The sequence below is a fragment of the Anabrus simplex genome, chromosome 2 (assembly GCF_040414725.1).
Source record: "Anabrus simplex isolate iqAnaSimp1 chromosome 2, ASM4041472v1, whole genome shotgun sequence".
Lineage (NCBI taxonomy): Eukaryota > Metazoa > Arthropoda > Insecta > Orthoptera > Tettigoniidae > Anabrus > Anabrus simplex.
Window position 1 is genome coordinate 743,442,330 of NC_090266.1, and position 20,901 is coordinate 743,463,230.

Below are 20,901 nucleotides of genomic sequence, written 5' to 3' on the forward strand. Positions count from 1 at the left end.
GAAGGGCATCCGCCCATAAAACAGGGTCAAATCCACATGTGCGACACAGTTCGCATTCGCGACCCCACAGGTGTGGGAAAAGCGGTAGAAAAGAGGAAGAAGACGATGTATCTACAACCACGAACTAATGAAAATCGTAATTCCAAAAAAGTCTGGAAGTGGTGCAGCATACATTTACACCCTCTCGTAAGTGGTTTAGGACAATGGATGCCATGTTAAAGGATGCAAGGAGTAAAAATGAAACTTTCTATATTCTTCTTTATCCTCCGTCGCAAGTTCTCTCAGAATTAGTGCTGATGCCCCGAGAATATTTATCCTACTAAGCCAGCCTCTTACTCATTTCCTTCTTTCCTCATTTCCTTCTTCTGACGCTTCACTAACCTCTTGCAGTAATATATTTGCACAACCGGGCAAGATGGCCGCGCGGTTAGGGGCACGCAGCTGTGAGCTTGCATCCAGGAGGTAGTGGATTCGAACCCCACTGTCGGCAGCCATGAAGACGGTTTTCCGTGGGTTCCCGTTTTCACACCAAGTAAATGGTGGGACTGTACCTTAATGCCACGGCCACTTCATTCCCACTCCTCGGCCTTTCCTATCTTATCGTCACCATAAGACCTATCTGTGTCGGTGCGACGTAAAGCAAATTCAAATATACAGGGTGAACTTGAATTCGCGTACTAGGGCGTCGCAGCGCGACTCCTCACATGCCAGCAATAAAAAAAAATCTCTCACAAAAGTTCGTCCTGCAAGTATATCCGGCAGAAAAAAGACGTTGAAGAGTGACAGTCTGGCAACACTGTAACCACATGTAGGGTAACTACCTCTGTCAGCACACATTAGTCGTCCTGTACAGTTGGTGCAGTGGGTAGAATTTTGGGTTAGCATGCAGAAGGTTTGAGGGGTCGATCCTGGGTTGAGGCGTATGCTTTTTATTTCGTAAATATAGTCCAGGTCCGCCTCTGTGGTGTAGTGGTTAGTGTGATTAGCTGCCACCCCCGGAGGTCCAGGTTCGATTCCCAGCTCTGCCACGAAATATGAAAAGTGGTACGAGGGCTGGAACTCAGCCTTGGCAGGTCAACTGAGTAGAGATGGGTTCGATTCCCACCTCAGCCATCCTGGAAGTGGTTTTCCGTGGTTTCCCACTTCTCCTCCAGGCAAATGCCGGGATGGTACCTAACTTAAGGCAAAGGCCGCTTCCTTCCCTCTTCCTTGTCTATCCCTTCCAACATTCCCATTCCCCCGCAAGGCCCCTGTTCAGCATAGCAGGTGAGGCCGCCTGGGCGAGGTACTAGTCATCCTCTCCAGTTGTATCCCCCCGACCCAGAGCCTGAAGCCCCAGGACACTGCCCTTGAGGCGGTAGAGGTGTGATCCCTCGCTGAGTCCGAGGGTAAAGCCAACCCTGGAGGGTAAGCAGATTAAGAAAGAAAGAAATATGGTCCAGGTGGTATGGTACCTGGCATCTTAATCCTCAACGGCGAATAAATTCACGCCCACGGCGTGGAAAGGGCGTCTTTCAAAGCTGACCAATGAAAACTATTGTTCGTCCATTTCTAGGATCGTAGTATGTAAGTGCAAATGGTTTCTAGAGGACCCGCTGCAATCGCTGTTGACGATTATGATGCCAAATACCATACCACCTGGACTACATATACGAAATAAAAAACATACACCTCAACCCAGGATCGACCCCTCGACTTCCTGCATGCTAACCCAAAACTCTATCCACTGCACTAACTGTACAACACAACTAATGTGTGCTGACAGAGTTAGTTACCCTAAATGTGGTTACAGTGTTGCCAGATTGCCACTCTTCAACGTCCTTTTTTTTGCCGAATATACTCGCAGGACGAACTTTTGTGAGAGATTTTTTTTTTATTACTGGCATGTGAAGAGTCGCGCTGCGACGCCCGAGTACGCGAATTTCGGTTCATTCTCTATACAGTACCTACAAATTTGCAAATGTCCTTAAACAATTCCTTACGATATGCTTACGCCTTGACATAGTGCTACTACTCCACGGTATGACTCTACTCCCGTATGAACGATACGAGCGTCAACTCTACCAGACAATGGTAGAGTAACGTAGCTACTCTACTATCTACTCAACTCGCCTCGCTACTCTACCCGTGTAAACCAGCCTTTAAATATCACTCGCGCCAGGCCAGAGTAATTTTACTTCATAAGAACGACCGCAAAGGAAGTAGCTTCCCATTTATCACAGACTATAGATGTGGTTTTCCATGATTCCTCAGTTCAGCCTGAATGAATTACTCAAAAACGCCTACAGACTCCACGGGTTCAGTCCGGCTCCATGGTTCAGTGGTCAGTGTTTTGACTTTTGGTCCTCGGGGCCCAAGGATCATTTCCCGGCAAAGCCGGTTAATTCCCCTGGTTCAGTGGCTGGGTGTTTGTACTGTTCCCAATATTCCTGCAACAAGGTGTACACAGTATCGTTACATGAAGCAGTTGAAGAATGATCTGTGCCAAGGGAGCCAACTGCCGAGTGAGTTGGCCACACGATTTCGGGCCATGTATAGCAGATGGCAGCCCTGAATATTGTTTTCCATAGTTTATCTTGTTTAATGCAAATATGCCAATGTGCATCACCGAGGAAAATTCATCCATGAAGAGGTGTTACGTGTGGGGCAGTTTTTGGCATTTGTTGTGAATGCTTCATTTAGTACTGGGTAATGGGAGTTGAGTCCGGCTCCATGGCTAAATGGCGTGCTGGCCTTTAGTCACAAGGGTCCCGGGTTCGATTCCCGGCAGGGTCGGTAATTTTAACCATCATTGGTTAATTTCGCTGACACGGGGTCTGGGTGTATGTATCGTCTTAATCATCATTTCATCCTCATCACGACACGCAGGTAGCCTACGGGAGTCAAATCAAAAGACCTGCACCAGGCGAGCCGAACATGTCCTCGGACACTCCCGACACTAAAAGCCATACGCCATTTCATTTCAATGGGAGCTGAGTAACGTGTGAAACTACTCGAATGACAGCTTGTCAACATTCAATAATGACTTGGTCTACTGACTGACGGATCTGTCAGTAGGAAGCCGCCCTTTACTTGTTATGTTTTGTCAGTGTCTTTACATCGCTCTAACACACACAGGTTTTGAATGACACCTCCACTAAGGACTTTTTTTTACAAGATGCTTTACCTCATACCGACACAGATAGCTCTTATGGCGACGACGGGACAGGAAGGGGCTAGGAGTGGGACGGATGCGGCAGTGGCTTCATTAGGGTACAGCCCCAGCATTTATCTGGTGGGAAAATGGGAAATCACGGAAGACAATTTCAGAGCTAACAACAGTGTGTTTCGAACCCACTATCTCCCGAATACTGGATACTGGCTGCATTTAAACGACTGCAGCTATCTTGGTCGTTAGGTTACTAAGGATTCTTGCTGTCAGCTTCAAACCTCGTCCAGTTCTATCGTGGAGCGTGAGCTAATTTATTTGTTTAGTACACTTTTTTTACAAGTTGCTTGACGTCGCACCAACACAGATTGGTCTTATGACGATGATAGGATAAGGAAGGGCTAGGAGTGGGAAGAAAGCGGCGGTAGCCTTAATTTCGGAAACCTCGGAAAACTATCTTCAGGGCTGCCAACGGTGGAGTTCAAATCCTCTATCTCTAGAACAGCTGCATGACCATCTCTCTCGGTGTAGGATAATATGGACCGGGGCCTGTGGAATGAGGACACATTGGCAAACACACTAACGCAGTCAACCATTCTGGTTACCGTGGTGCAGTGGCAAGCATAGTAACATTCCACTTAGTTGTCCAGAGTTCGATTCCTAGGTCCTTCAAGGAAGCGTTAAATGCCAGTCTGACTGTGGATAAAGGGTGCGTATTGTCTCTAGAAAACAACTAAGACGAGGATTGGGTTCCGGTCTTACTCTGTCATGGTAGAAGTGATTTTCTCTAGTTTCACTGCTTTGAATTCAATGGAATATTGGGATGGTACAAAATATAGAGATTGCGGCAGATTCCTTCCCGGTTTGACCGTGATTTTTCACAAATACACATGTCAGTACAGACACCAAAGCTTGATAGGCCTACATTGTGGTCAATAGTACCGTTTGCTGTGATCTCTCTGATAATCCATGTTACTGCAGGACTGACGAGCACAGGCAATAGATCACTGGCCTTCTGAGGTCTGGTTGGCAGGTTCGACTCAGTCCGGTGGTATTTGAACGTGATCAGGTACGTCTGCTTCGTGCCAGTAGATTTACTGGCACGTTAATAAACACCCGTGGGACAAAGTTTCGGCACTTGGTTGTCTCTTAAAATTGCAAACCTAGTTTTTTTTGCTAGTGGCTTTACGTCGCAGAGACACAGATAGGTCTTATGGCGACGATGGGATAGGAAAGGCCTACGAGTTAGAAGGAAGCGACCGTGGCCTTAATTAAGGTACAGCCCCAACATTTGCCTGGTGTGAAAATGGCAAACCACGGAAAACCATCTTCAGGGCTGCCGACAGTGGGATTCGAACCCACTATCTCCCGGATGCAAGCTCACAACCGCATTTCTCTAACCGCACGGCCAAATCGCCCGGTGCAAAACTAGTTATTGAGACGTACAACAAGTATTATTATTATTATTATTATTATTATTATTATTATTATTATTATTAATGTAATATCTTAGATAACAGAGGGATAAGAAGCGTGTGGTTTGAATGGCTGGACAAGGAAATAACTAGACCAGAACTTAACACAACACATTTTGAAATGTTATTTCTTTCCTTTTTTTCTAGTTTGAAATTTGAGAAATAGAACATCTGAACGAATAACAACAATATTAATGAGCTCGTCAGTTCTAGCAATATCGTGGACTTAGAAGTTCGAATATCAGGTACAAACTTGAGAGAATTACAAACTGTTAATTTACACAGAAAAGAGCCGAGCCCGCTTCTCTTGGCCAGAGAGAGGGCGTAACCCTCTAGGTGGCCCGCCCCACCCGTTCAGAGTGGGGAATGAAAATATTCATAGGTAGATAAGAGAGCCGAGTAGCTCTTGCTAGGTACAATATTTTATAACAGCAAGAAATCCTCCAGGAAAGAACACATCGTAGAAGTCTGCGCTCCAACTATACCACAGTCCAGCTTCGCAGAGGCATCAATTTCTTATGGCGCACTTATGTTCCACCTGACAACCTATCAGTTGTCCTCCAATAAAGCATTTACCCCAAGTTGCCCCGATGTGGGCTTCTGTATTGCTCAACAGTTACAGGGTTCACTGTTCCCAAAGGGAACTAACGCCAGGGGACTTTACACATAGAAATAACTGTACAGGAGCATAGTTGCCCATACTAAGTGGCCTTAGTGTAAAAAGAAAAGGTTGCACATGACCGGCCATAAATAAAAGGCTAGGAGGCGACACACTTGTCCTCCTTATAAAAAATAGTTAAAACCCTAAGTGGGCTTGTGGGCCAAAAATACAGAGGATACATACATTTATTCCAAATAATTTTAAAGAAATTGTGAGCTTTGAAACTTTAGTCATCCCATGCCAAGTTGAATGGGAACCGACAGAAGGCAATCATTCTTTGTTCCCTTACATTACATATTTCCCAGTAGGGAATAGAACAGAGTCCTCAGACTTGCCTAAAATTCTACATTTAAACCACCAAATTTGGAAATTTAAATTAAATGAAAGAGGTTGAAACATTCCCCTAACACTATCCGCAGGAGCTATCACATATCTATGAAAATTCTACCATTACCTTGAATCGCTGGGCTTTCCTGATGCAGGCCGCGCCCCTGCCTCGCTTGGGACACGCCGCACTCACAATCACAGGAGCAAAAATGACAGTACTGCCCTAAAGCGCCCTGCTTTTATAGTACTTTTAGGGGAAGCTTCCGGAAATCTTTACTGATAGGCAGGATTGCTATTCACACCTCCGGTTTTAATTGGATAGAGAAAATATTTACATGTTTTTGATAGGTTGATTACAATCGAAGAGGAACCGGCTGAAGTGTTGACGAATTCAATACATAAACAAAACCATCTTCAGAACCAAAGGTTTGCCAACTGCAAAAATAAAAATTCCTTTATGAAATAATTAAGAGTTCATCGCGCTAGAGGGAGCAATTAAACCGATAGTAGAGACATCGAACAGTTGAAGACCAAAGTATCTTATAGTACACCAGTTCAAGTTTGTTTACATAGACGGCCTTAGATCAGGCGCGCAGTTTAACTGACCTGGGAAGGTGTACGGTACAATTATTATCATCATCAGAGAAAGTAGGGAAATAAATTAATTGAATTTATTCTTTATTAAGATCATATTTATTCATAATAGAACTAAAAAATCGGGAGATACTCTATATTTTTATCTATGGAGCCGGATTATTATTATTATTATTATTATTATTATTATTATTATTATTATTATTATTATTATTATTATTATTATTATTATTATTACTCTTGTATCTGTACTAGTATACGCATTTGTAAAATCCCGAGGCAACGATTGTAAAGGAAACGCACCATCTCAAAATTTTCTTGCCGTTGGCGTTTGGAAACTAAGTCAAAGATAGCAATGGATGTGATTTGAAATGTAGCGGGTGAGGTAGCAAGGTGACATCATTACTCCCTACTCAGTCCGGCTCCATGGCTAAATGGTTAGCGTGCTGGCCTTTGGCCACAGGGGTCCCGGGATCGATTCTGGACAGGGTCGGGAATTTTAACCATAATTGGTTAATTCCGCTGGCACTGGGGCTGGGTGTATGTGTCGTCTTCATCATCATTCCATCCTCATCACGACGCGCAGGTCGTCTATGGGAGTCAAATCAAAAGACCTGCATCTGGCAAGCCGAACTTGTCCTTGGGCACTTCCGGCACTAAAAGCCATAATCCATTTCATTTCATTTACTCCCTACTCACAAATGCGTCCGCGGTTCGAATCGTTGCTCATTCTAGCGAGATTTTTGAAATGAAAGGTCACGTCCCTTAAGTAAAACTGCAGGTCCTGTGACTTTGATCACAAAATCAAGAGTCACGTAAATCTGTAAGATTGTTATTTGAACCTATTTGATACTTGGATGCACATCTAGCATCTGGCCTCACTGACTTCGCTGGTCCTCTCACTTGGGATCTACGAGCATCGTGGTCATTTTATGTTAACCTATGCCTTTGCTCTCTATTTGTGTGTATATTTGCTATAAATTCGGGTTATGCTTAAGACGAATGCCTGGAGTGATTGTGACTATGCCACACTCAAGAAGGTCATTGACCTGTTTACATTTGGCTTCCCAGTCCTATCATGGTGTGTGTTATTGACGGGATTAACACAAGTTGGTAGCTTAGAAGTACTCAAAAATTATGATTACATTGATTCAAATAAGAAAAATAATAAACATGGGTATCCAATATAAATCGCCGGACTTAGTGGCTCAGACGGTTGAGGCGCTGGCCTTCTGACCCCAAGTTGGCAGGTTCGATCCTGGCTCAGTCCGGTGGTATTTGAAGGTGCTCAAATAAGTCAGCCTCGTGTCAGATTTACTGGCACGTACAAGAACTCCTCCGGGACAAAATTCCGGCACCTCGGCATCTCCGAAAAACCGAAAAGTAGTTAGTGGGATATAAAGTCAATAACATTATTATTATTTATTCCAATATAAATCACTCAAACCAAGTCAGTTGGCCGATGGATTAGGGTCGCGCAGCCATGAGTTTGCATTCGTGATATAGTGGTTTCGAATCCCATTGTCGGCAGCCCTGAAGAGTTTTATCCGTGGTTTCCCATTTTCATATCAGGCATGCTGGGAATGTACCTTAATTAAGGCCACGGCCGCTTCTTTCCCACTCCTAGCCCTTTCCTGTCCCATAGTTCCCATAAGACCTATCTGTGTCGGTGCGACGTAATGTCAATTGTAAAAAAAGCTCAAATTCACGTCATGTATGCTGATGAAAATGCTTGCAATAGAAAGCTCGACACCGAGTAGATTTTGCGTTTAACCTGGTCCTTACACATGACTAGGAATCTTTCTTAGTGTTTGTAGTTTAAGACCGGCTTAGTGACGTATAAAACAGGATAACACATCCTTTGACGATTTCCCAGGATGGCTATTCTCCATCCTCCAGAAGGGAATGGATTTTAATTCTTTTCACACTAAAGTTTCAACATATGAAACGTCTTAGTAAAGAAGACAAGTGACATCTCCGATGCAAAAACAAGTACAGGAAGTATTTAGTTACAAGCGGGGAAGATAATTAATTGGACAGCCTTTAGAAAAAACTAGAAGCTTGCATGTGCAACACGAGCATCAGCTAACAAGACTCGTTCGCTGTCACTTGTCCCACACCTTTTGGTGTAGTACTGCGTTTCTCGTTGGTAGTACCAACAAGTCCGAGCACAAATGATCCGGGTGTATCTTGTGGGAAATGAAAGCCGCAGCTTTAAATTACAGCTAAAGGTTTCTTTTGGAAGGATGACATTTATCCGCGAGTATTCATCTGAGACTGCTCCGCGTATTCAACGCATTGCGTTGCTCAATAACTATAGAAACTTTCTTCAATTATTCCTGGGGTAGCTAGAAACCACCCAGGATAATTTTGAGTTTTGGCTGGGGGTTTGCCTTCATCATGTTACATCAGGTTTCAGGTAAAAGTTCCTTATAATCCTCTGGGATTAAAACCTCGGCCGTCTGGGTGGAAAGCCAGCAGCCAAGATACTACACTAATCACGTATTCTCCTTCCCCCACCCCTCTTGTCACTGTGAACTGTAATATTATACATAAAAGTTCTATACTTTAGCTAGCCCCTGAGTTATAGGGGTAACGTGCCTGCCTCCTACCCGCAGACCCCGGTTTCGAATCTGAGGGTTGTAACGGGTTTCACTCAGCCTCATGAGACCTACTGTGGGGCTGCTTGATGTGAGAGAAAGTGGACACAGTCGTAAAAGCCAAGCAATTCAGCTGAAGATGCCGTCACGCTGACCACATGTCACTCCAGCACCTGAAGGCCATCTGGTTTTGCAGGGGTCATCTTGGCAGGCCAATGTCCTTAATGGGCTATTGCGCTGTGAGTTTACCCTGTATTTTAAGAAAATAATGATAAATATTTGGAAATAGTTGTAGAAGAGAGTTTATTTTAAAGCGGCCATTAGTCTAAGATGAAAGACCTGAAAAACTGACCAGCGTCGAGTCTCAAATCCGAATTCTTCTCTTCTGAGTGGTATGATAATTTCTTTTCTTTTCTTTTTTGTACGATTTGCTTTACGTCGCACCGACACAGGTAGGTCTTATGGCGACGATGGGATAGGAAAAGCATAGAAGTGGGAAAGAATTGGCCGTAGCCTTAATTAAGGTACAGCCTTTGCCTGGTGTGAAAATGGGGAAACCACGGAAAACCATATTCAGGGTTGCCGACAGTGGGGTTCGAATCTACTATCTCCCGGATGCAAGCTCACATCTGCGCGCCCCTAACCGCACAGGTAGCTCGCCCGGTATAATTTCTCCGAAGACAGTCACTCAACTTTTCTATATTGAATTGTCTTTCTTTGGTGACATCTGTCGGACAAGGACTGAAATTAATTGACGATACCCAGAGTGGTGTGTATTAGTTATGCTAGATTGGGTGTCTCTCTCTCGAGTGTTCAATCAATCAATCAATCAATCAATCAATCAATCAATCAATCAATCAATCAATCAATCAATCAATCAATCAATCTTTATTGTGTCACTAGGGATAGAATGTGCAATAGACATCGTCACAAATATGTTGTATACAGATAACTGTATACTGGGTGGTTCACCCACCCCTTGCAATCTAGTTTTATGCAATCCGCCGCGTTTACTACAATTCTGAAATGAATCGGTCCCTCACCCTAAACCGGAGTAATATAACGAGTTGTGTGGTTACTGGATGAAAACTACCTGGAATCGTAAACGCCACTATTAATTAATTATGAGTACCCCGACTGAACGTATAAAACGAGCACAAATATGAATAACACGTACATTACAGCAGGAGGTGCACCCACGCATCGCAGTAGCTCACTTGGCAGGGGCTCGATTGCAGTATGGTAGTGGATGTGGGTCGAAGGAACAGGGGTTTGAATCCCACACAAATAGTGCTGTTTTTATTATTACCGCCAGTTAACTGGGATGCATACTTAATAGTTCCCACAGACTGACATTTATGTAGCCCTGAAAGGGCCGTTGCTATAGTGGCATAGGGTATGGAGCTGGGTTGCATGAGGCTAGGAAACATGTGATAGAATTTCAGTTACCTACGCCGTTATCGCAGCACCTGTTCGAACTGACGACCTCCGTGATCAATAAAGAGCTGCGGAGGATGTTGTAAGGACCGTCTGGCACGTTCCAACATCTCCACATAACAGATCGGCATGTCTCGGTGATGAGCTGTCTAAGATGACCAGGATTGGCAGGTTCTTTTGCATACACCATTGTTTTACACGGTCCCACAGAAAAAAAATCCAGGCACGTTCGTTCGGGCGATCTGACGGCCAGGGGACGCGTCCTCCTCTTCCTATCCATGTTTCAGAATACTTCGCACGAAGAAGGGTACGGGCGACCATCGCCGCCTGTGGTGGTGCTCCGTCATGCTGAAACTACATCATGCAGCGGTCAAGGAGTGGCACATTCTCCAAGAACGGTGGTAGTTCATGTTGGAGAAACCGCAGGTAGCGTTCTCCCATCAGATGGCCTTCAAAGAAATGGGGACCAATGAAGTGATCACCCATGAGGCGGATCATACGTTCACTCCCAACTGTACCTAAAAACCTGCATGTCGTACCCAATGGGGATTATCCACACTGCAGTAATGCATATTATGACGATTAACGGTTCCATTGTTGTGGAACCGTGCTTCGTTCGTAAATAAGATGGTCGCTAAAAAGGCAGAATCATTGTCTACATGCAGTAGGTTCCATTGATAGAACGCTATCTGGGCTTCGAAATCATGACCATGGAGGTCCTGGTGTAAGTGCAGATGATGTGGGTGAAACCGCTGGGTATGCAATATCGGCATAACTGGCGCCCGTCTGATGTTCGTCTCTTGTGCAATGGCTCGTGAGCTAGTGTGAGGGTTATGCCGAATAGCGTCCAACACAACCTCTTCAATGTGAGCAGACGTCACGGGATGATATCGAACAGGCCGTGTTCTTCCCAGGGACGCAGTAGCCCGCAGGCTTCCTTCCACACTCCGAAATGTCATGCCTGTCGGTTGTCGTCTATCCGGATAGCGTTCTGGATACAGGCGTTGTGCCCGGTGTACATTCTGTCTAGCTTCTCCGCAGATGAGTAACATATTCACATACTCGTCGCTGGAATACAGCACGAGGCAGTGAATAAGCTTTGTGTTGTGTTGTGACTTGCCCCAGAGGACGGAAGTTCGCGGTTCCTTTTGTAGCATGAGTTCTTCTGATCTTCGGGTTATGCCTCGGCGCTGCTCCCAGGGCGTGGAACATCCAGCACACATTATCTTCGGGTTACACTACGAGCTGGCTATGAAATAAACGGACTGATTTCTACTAAAGCGGAATTTATTAAATAATAATGCAGTGAAAATAAACTGAATTCAAACTAGAATATAATTGAAAATTGAACAAACTGAACATATATATGAAAACTAAGAAGTAATTTACATTAATTATGAACTTAATTGAAACAGAATTACATTAACAGAACTGAATTAACTTGACTTAAATATTAATTGAAACCTAAGAAATTACCATAAATTATATGTTCTGAATTAATTACTGTTAGTGAACTGAATTAGCTTAAGTACATCAAAATAAAATTAATTGAAATTAACTTGATTAAAACAGTTGACTTAAATTGACTAAATAAATGTGAATTCAATTAATTAAATCTTATTAGTTTTGATTACCTCAAAATCACAACAAACTTTGATTACAACAATTTTCTTCAATTTATCCCAGTTATTTATGAGATCGCTGGAGTCACCCAGGTCATTTTCGTTTTGGCCGGGTTTTAAGACCGGATGCCCTTCCTGATGCCACGTTGATTCTTGAGATACTTTACATAATGCACTAAAAATCCACAGGTTAACTAGGTTATCAATAAACCAGGGTTTACAGCGTGGATCTGGTGGATACATTGGTATGAGCTTTATTTTGGATTGCAGGAACCTCCGAGATTCTACTGGTATTTCCTCATAGTAAAATTGCATATTGCATAATGTTATGAAGAAATGCAAAGTATGCATTTACTGTAGCAGGAACTTTCTTGGGACTTTATAAGTAAGGCCCCTTAATAAATACAGTAACTTTGATAGTTTCCGTGGAATAAGATCAATATGTGCATCGCAAGTCAGCTCAGCACCGAGCTCGACAGCTGCAGTCACCTAAGTGCGACCAGTATCCAGTATTCGGAAGATAGTGGGTTCGAACCGCAGCCATGACGATGGATTTCCGAGGTTTCCCCTTTTTCACACCAGGCAAATGCTGGGGCTGTACCTTAATCAAGGCCACGGTCGCTTCATTCTCACTCCTAGCCCTTTCCTGTCCCATCGTCGCCATAAGACCTATCTGTGTGGGTGCGACGTAAAGGAATTTGTAAAAAAAATGTTCGCTAAGCATCCAAATAAAATTATAACAGCTTGACAGGGTCATTATCTTAAATAATTCGATGAGTACTTAAACTGGATATCAATGTTTGAGTTTTCTTGGCATTTAGTAAGTGCTGGTTTGTTGGAAACCATTTACTTGCTGAATATAGGATGTTAGCTGTCTAATAATATTATTTGCTTTACGTCCCACTAACTACTTTTTAAGGTCTTCGGAGTCGCCGAGGTGCCGGAATTTAGTCCCGCAGGAGTTCTTTAACGTGCCAGTAAATCTACCGACACGGGGCTGTCGTATTTGAGCACCTTCAAATACCACCGGACTGAGCCAGGATCGAACCTGCCAAGTTGGGGTTAGAAGGCCAGCGCCTTAACCGTCTGAGCCACTCAGCCCGGCTGTTAGCTGTCTAACCTCGTCTACAGTATTAGCGTTTGTTATGAGAGATGCATCGTCCGCATATAAGAGTGAACTGGCTGTAGAGTTCACATTGTAAACTAGATTCCCTATTAGCGCCAAAAACAAAAATAGTCCTGGCACTGAGCCCTGTTGGACACCATGTTTAACGTAAAGATTTGATAACCTCACGCCTTCCACTTCTACTGATTGTTTACCACAACCTAGGCATGATCTCAGGATATCAAGCTGCTTATCTTTAACTCCATAGTAATGTAATTTTGCAGTCAAACTTGTATGGAATGAGCTGTCAAAAGCCTTGCTAAGACAACATAACGTAATTTGAGCAAGCCTCTTGTTTTCTGAAGCAAAGAAGATGTGTTCAAGCAGGTAATCAGTTGCTCCAATAGTTGATTTACCCAGTCAAAATTCAGACAGTTCATTACATAGAAGGTTATGAATTTCAAAAAATCTACCATTTGCTCTACCATAATGCATTCTAGAATTTTTTCAAATACTGGGACAGCCGAAACTTGGGGGCAGTTGCTCGGCTCTTTATGTTCGCCCTTCTTAACTACTGGGATTACTCTTGAATAGTTTTGAGTTTTCCGGAAACATTCCTGGATCCAAACTGTCATTAATACAGATGGTGGAAGGTTTAAAAATATGATTATTTTTTACAATTGTCTTTACGTCGCACCAACACAGATAGGTCTTATGGCGACGATGGAACAGGAAAGGGCTAAGAGTGGGAAGAAAGCGCCCGTAGTCTTAATAACGGTACGGCACTAGCATTTGCCTGGTATGAAAATGGGGAACCACGGAAAACCATCCTCAGGGCTGCTGACAGTGGGGTTAGAACCCACTATCTCCCGAATGCAAGCTCACAGCTGCGCGCCCCTAACCGCACGGCCAACTCGCTCGGTAAAATATGATCTATTATTGACTTCAGAGAATTATTTCATATGCAATACTTGTTTTGGCTCTGTGAAGCTTTAAGTTTCCTCACGACATTTTAAACTTCACTACTAGACATAGCCTTCCACCTGAAATCACGTTTTGGAACTGCACGGGTTTGGGCAATCAAGTCCATTAAATCAATTCTGGAGTGACCGTCCTAGCAGATTTAGTTTTTGAAAAAAAAAACTCGTCCAGTGAACGAATTTGAGTCGCAGGGGCTGTCAGATTTGCAGCTCGTTTAGTCTTAGGATTATGAAGAAGATATTTGTTTCCTTCAGATACTTGAAACATCGTAGTCATGAGCCACATGCACTGACTGTGCCAGCGTATCCTGCCTGATAACCTGTGTAACTGTAAGTAAGTGGAACAAGGATTTGAATAAAACAATTGCGGGATTGAGGAAATTGCCATCTCATCATTTGTCTAGAATTTAAAAACTTGGCAGGTTCAATCCTGGCTCAGTCCGGTGGTATTTGAAGGTGCTCAAATACGACAGCCCCGTGTCGGTAGATTTACTGGCATGTTTTCCGTGGTTTCCCATTTTCACACCAGGCAAATGCCGGGGCTGTACCATAATTAAGGCCACGGTCGCTTCCTTCCAACTCCTAGGTCTTTCCTATCCCATCGTCGCCATAAGACCTATCTGTGTCAGTGCGACGTAAAACAAATAGCAAAAAAAAAAAAAACACCTTCTTGTTGGTACATTTACCGGTATGAAAAGTAACTCCTGCAGGACAAACGTTTCGTCACCTCAGCGTCTCTGGAAACTGTAACAGTGGTCGTGATAGCCGCCAAAAGTTGAGTAGGAGTGACCGAGCGTGCTCTGTCGGGAACGTGTGCAGGATAAAGTTGTAAGTATCTATGTGCTACTCGAGTAGTGTGTGCAACAGATGGAACAGGAAGATAAGGGAAAAGAAATAAACCATCAGCATATAGAACATGCGTTTCAATTTGCTTTCTGGCTCGTAATACGTTGAATGCCATTGCAATTCACCGTTATCCAAAGAAAATCTCTTGTTCCTTACAAGTGGGCAGTTCTTTGTGTTTGGTTCATGTAGCGAAGAATTAAAGGCGCTTACCGGATCCTCGGTTCATCGTGCTCTTAGTGTGTAAGGTAACACACCTGCCAGGTATTTAGGAGGCTGATGCAAGATAAGCCAACGGCTCCATACTTGCGAACTCCTAAAAGAAGAAAATTATCTCGATACTTATATCAGAACGGGTGATGTGAGTACCAACATTCAAGTGGACCACACTGGGCACACTGCTAGTTTTACACGTATGGTAGTGTCTATAAAGATGTTCGTAATTTTTTCACATTAACGGAATGCTGATATTGATATATTGGTTGGTAATTTCTACTTCCTAGTTACTGGTATCGCAAAGCATGCGTCGCTTTAATCGTTTCCAACAAACATGATGTCATATATATTTACTTCTATATTCACTGACTATATGACATCATGTGCAGCTAATAAAAGTAAAAGCCGTGTTCCGCATATGTCCTAGTGGAGTAGCTGTCACTAATCGTAGCTTCGGCTTTGACAGAACTGAACAGGTAGCTAAATGTTCGGCCTCCGTTGCTCCCAAAAATTAAGTAGGCCATTCATTGTTGTAGGCTGAGTGAGAACTAGGACCACGTGCCTCCCCAGAAGTCACGTGTGTGCAGTTTTAATTTCATACGCTTTTATATAAGAGAAAAATTAGAAAATGCAAGCGCAGTATTGAATCCGAAGTGTAAAATATATCATGTTAACTGAAAAAGTTCAGAAACGTTTGGTAAGATTCTTCCATTACAATCTAACTGGCATTTACCCCATATTATCTCGTACTTCAATTATTGTAAAATATGAAATGAAGTTTAGAAAATCGCAGAAAAAAATAAATGCTACATTTCTCTATAAAATCATAAACAGTAGCCTTGATAACCCGTACTTTTTGTCATTTATCAGCTTCTGCGTACCGTGCCTGACCTTAAGAACGTACACTGTATTCAGACATGTGCCACTAACTACCTCCATCAACAATTCACCACTCTACTGAATGTGTACTATAACAGTTTCAATAAAGATGTCTTACAGGATAAGAATACAGGCCTCGTATTATCAGTTAATCAATTTCTGGATAATTTTGCTGTCATACTGAAGAGATAATAATGGAATTTTGACAGGAAGTAGAAGCGAACTACTATTTAATAAATAGGCTACTCTTCAGGTTATTCGAACCCCACTGTCGGCAGCCCTGAATATGGTTTTCCGTGGTTTCCCATTTTAACAACAGACAAATGCTGGGGCTGTACCTTAATTAAGGCCACGGCCGCTTCTTTCCCATTCTTAGGCCTTTCCCATCCCATCGTCGCCATAAGACCTATGTCGGTGCGAATTAAAGCAAATAGCAAAAAAAAATCTTCAGGTTAGACTAGCGTAAGCTTACAGTAGTAATTAGCCTAGTTTTAGGTTATATAACTAAGATAGCTACTACTGTATATTGTAATTAATCACTGTAGGTTTCTACCTTGTTGTAAGCGGTAAATAAATAAATAAATAAATAAATAAATAAATAAATAAATAAATAAATAAATAAATAAATACAATTGCGGCACCCTTGCGTCCGACTTGGCAACTTTTCAGCGAGAGACACGGTGTTGTTAACTCGCTTACGAGTGTGAGTAGTTTCGATACACCATATTAAAAAAAAGGTATTTGTTCGGGGCGTCGACCCGTGTGGATCTTTTGCCCCTATTGGCAACATATTGTATGAACCTGCGTGAAATTGGAATGGCGGTAGTGTGGACTGTTTTGCGTGAGGAAAGGAAGATTAAGGACGTCACAAACACCCAGTCCCCAGGCCAGGTATATTAATCAGTACAAATTAAAAACCTCTTACCCGGCCAGGAATCGAACCTGGGGCCACCGGGTGACAGGCGGACGCGTTGCACCCTACACCGCGGGGCCGGACTGAGATACACCATACATATCAACTCAACTGCATTGGGGGGAACATACCGAGACATAAATAAATAAATAAATAAATAAATAAATAAGTAAATAAATAAATAAATAAATAAATAAATAAATAAATAAATAAATAAATAAATAAATAAATATTATTATTCACATGTGCGACAATTTTTGAAGACCCTGAAATGAAATTTTAATCACACCTGCGCGTCCAAACTTTTCTCAAAATTTCCTTTATTTTTCTAGAATTCTAAATTCTCCCAACAAGCTAGTTTTAACCTGATTAACTTCAATCCTTCCACAAACGTGCACCTATATATTGTTCATAAGTTTTAGTGTCCATTTTGAAATGATTCATTTTCTAAACTTCTATAAAGTTTATAAACTGAGTGGAAACTGAAAATAAATTGCTTCATATAGGTTTATCACAAAAACCACATTTTGAAATCGTTGAACACTTTCAGAAATACCTTCAGTTAACTGGTTTGAAGAACTGATATAATTTCGTGTGGATAGCCTGGCACAGCCCTTGCAAGGTGGACCTTCCGACGAGGGTGACTGGCTTTTACCTTGTACAGCAAGCTGCGTGTTAACGTGATAGAAGTTTTGTTTTTTTGTTTTGCAATTTGCTTTACGTCGCACCGACGACACAGATAGGTCTTTTGGCGACGATGGGATATGAAAAGTCTTGGAGTGGGAAGGTAGCGGCCGTGGCCTTATCTAAGATACAGTCCCAGAGTTTGCCTGGTGTAAACATTTGAAACCACGGAAAACCATGTTCATGGTTGCCGACGGTGGTATTCGAACCTACTACCTCCCGATTGCGAGCTCATAGATACGCGACTCTAACCGCACGGTCTACTCGCTCGGTCTCTTAAGTAATAACAAACGTAATGCGAATACTGCAAAATATTCCTTTTGCCTTTCTAAGCTTATGAACCAAATTTTAGACCATAAAGCTAAAGAATGGTGCACCTGAAGCATTTTGGAAAGAGCCAACGTTTCCCAAATACAGCCATGATACCAAAACCAATTACCAATTTGAATCTAAATCTGAATTTTTCTTAATTTGGAATATAATAACTTCGCCTCCCGCCGCTTTTCCCACACGTTGTTGGGGTCGGTGTGATCTGTGTCGCACGTGTGAACATGGCTCCGTTATACGGCCGATGCCCTTCCTGACGCAACTCTTCACGGGATGTAATCACTGTTGTGTGTTTCTGTGGTGGTTAGTAATGTAGTGTGTTGTGTGCTTATGAAGAGCTGTATATTAACACAAACACAAACATCCAGACTGCGAGTCTGAAAATTAACCATACGTGCCTGAAAGCTACGACCCGGCCTGGAATCGAACCCGGGACCCTCTGAACCGAAGTTCTTGACTCTGAACATTCGGCCCCGGAGTCGGACATTTATTAATTGTCTCACCAAACTTGCTGTAAATCAGGCTAAAACTTTTTTTTTGTTGCTAGTGGCTTTACGTCGCACCGACACAGATAGGTCTTATGGCAACGATGGGACAGGAAAGGCCTAGGAATGGGAAGGAAGCGGCCGTGGCCTTAATTAAGGTACTTGCCTGCTGTGAAAGTGGGAAACCATGGGAAACCATCTTCAGGACTGCCGACAGTGAGATTCGAACCCACTATCTCCCGGAAGCAAGCTGACAGCTGCGCCCCCCTAACCGCACGGCCAACTCGCCCGACAGATAGGTCTGATGGCGACGATGGGAAAGGAAAGGCCTAGGAGTTGGAAGGAAGCGGCTGTGGCCTTAATTAAGGTACAGCCCCAGCATTTACCTGGTGTGTATATGGGAAACTACGGAAAACCATCTTCAGGACTTCCGACGGTGGGATTCGAACCCACTATCTCCCGGATGCAAGCTCACAGCCGCGCGCCCCTGAACGCACTTCCAACTCGCCCGGTAGACTAAAAAATTAAGAATGGTAAAATAATTCAATTACACTCCCTGCCCTCATTAAAATAACTGTGGTAACGTGGAAGTCGAATTGGGAGCTGGAGGAGGGCGTGATAAGCACAGTGGCCTAGCAGCTGGCTACCCACCTGGAAGGCTTAGTTTCGAATTGTGGTCAATCCTGGGTTGGAATTTTCACAGAGAAATCACTTGGCGTCAGGAAGTGCATCCGGTTTCAAATCTCTGAGCGAGACCGAAAGGAAAAATGAGCCTGAGTGGCGCCAGTGACGCTAGATATATCTGGGATGAACTGAAGATTATTTTTAAACATGGAAGTCGGATTACTTTCCATACACTGGCTTGCTGTACATCACAACAAGTATTAGCTCTCCTTTCCTCATGTTCTTGAACCACTCAACCAAGACACTCTTCTTTCCTGCCATTGTCAGAACTTTGTGGTGAATGACAAATGATAGGGGGCATTGTCCATAATTACTGTGCTGTTGTCAAGCAGTTACTCAGTAGCCTCTCTTGAATCAACTTCTGTAATAGAGTGCTGTTCACTGTTTACCTCCTCGTGATAACCGTCGGTTTTATTAGCCACATTAAGGTTATTTGGCGTCTAACGGTATGAATCTGCACAACGCTATGCTTTTAAAGGAAAACTAAACTGAAAAACAACACAAAATTCAAATGAGAGTAGTATGTAGGTTGTCCCGCCTATGCTAGGTACCCTCCATGTGGCTAATAGGGCCTACTGGCTAGAATTTTTCTCCTATCATGTGATGTAACTTCTGCCTTCTTCGTCTTCTCATTCTCCTTTTCCCACACCTGTTTGTGTAATTTCAGATTTTCACCTAGGTCTCCTGGCATTTTTTTTTTTTTGCTAATGGCTTTACGTCGCACCGACACAGACAGATCTTATGGTGACGATGGGATAGGAAAATGTTAGCTAGGAGTGGGAAAGAAGCGGCCGTGGCCTTAATTAAGGTACAGCCCCAGCATTTGCCTGGTGTGAAAATAGGAAACCACGTAAAAACATCTTCAGGGCTGCCGACAGTGGGATTCGAACCCACTATCTCCTGGATGCAAGCTCACAGCTGCGCGCCCTTAACCGCACGGCCAACTCGCCCGTTCCTGGCATTTTTTAACTGCTCTTCTACGTCAGAGGTAGGGGAGAGAGGAGCAATGGGAAACGTCGGGTAATGGGACGCACTCCTCTAAATCCCCTCCTATGGTAGCAAGCATTCTGTAATCTACTGCAATATAATGAGGAGTCACCATAACGTTGCTGTGAGCAGAATGTCAGCCTGAGTTGCATGTGTTTCTTGTGCTGTGCAGAAATATTCGTTTTATTACATTATCTTACATCAGAAGAGATGAATTTGTATTAATGTACGTACTTAACTGTCCGCTTTTTTCTCGAAAGTCTTCAGTTTTCTTAACGTGAAATGCGATATCTTGTAATACACACGTGATTTCCATTTTTCCTTCATCGGTTATTAAATGGCAGGACAGAAGGTGTTAAGGTGTCTGGAAGGATAATCGTACGCTCTGCGTCTCACTACCCCTACAGTGCGTACAATTCTGTTCTCGCCTTCTTCAGTTGGCTAAGCTATTTTACGGCATGGCGATTATTGAACTACGTCGTGTTGCCTTGAGGACAGGAACAATCTTTCAACAATTTTAACAACACTACTAAATTGGCTGGCCGGCAAGGACTAGGCGCAAGGTTTCTTGACAAGAAACCCAGAACTCAGTCTGCGGAAAACACGAAGCAACTAGCGTAAGCAGAATTTTATCATTTAATAAGACATAAGTTGACGGACTTTATCACAATCCCTTGACTGTCAGTGAAAAACGTGTTTCCTACATCAGGTATTTATAACATTGACGAAACCAGCATTTCGACCGTCCAGAATCCACCTCCAATAATTGCTCGCGAAGGTCAAAAGCAAGTAGGGACAGCGACCAGCTTAATACTGTACGTTTCGCCATGAATCCTACGGGTTATTATATACCACCCATGCTTATACTATATATCCTGGTGTGAGGGTGTCCATTGCAATAACACGTGGAGGCCTTCCAGGACGTATTTACGTG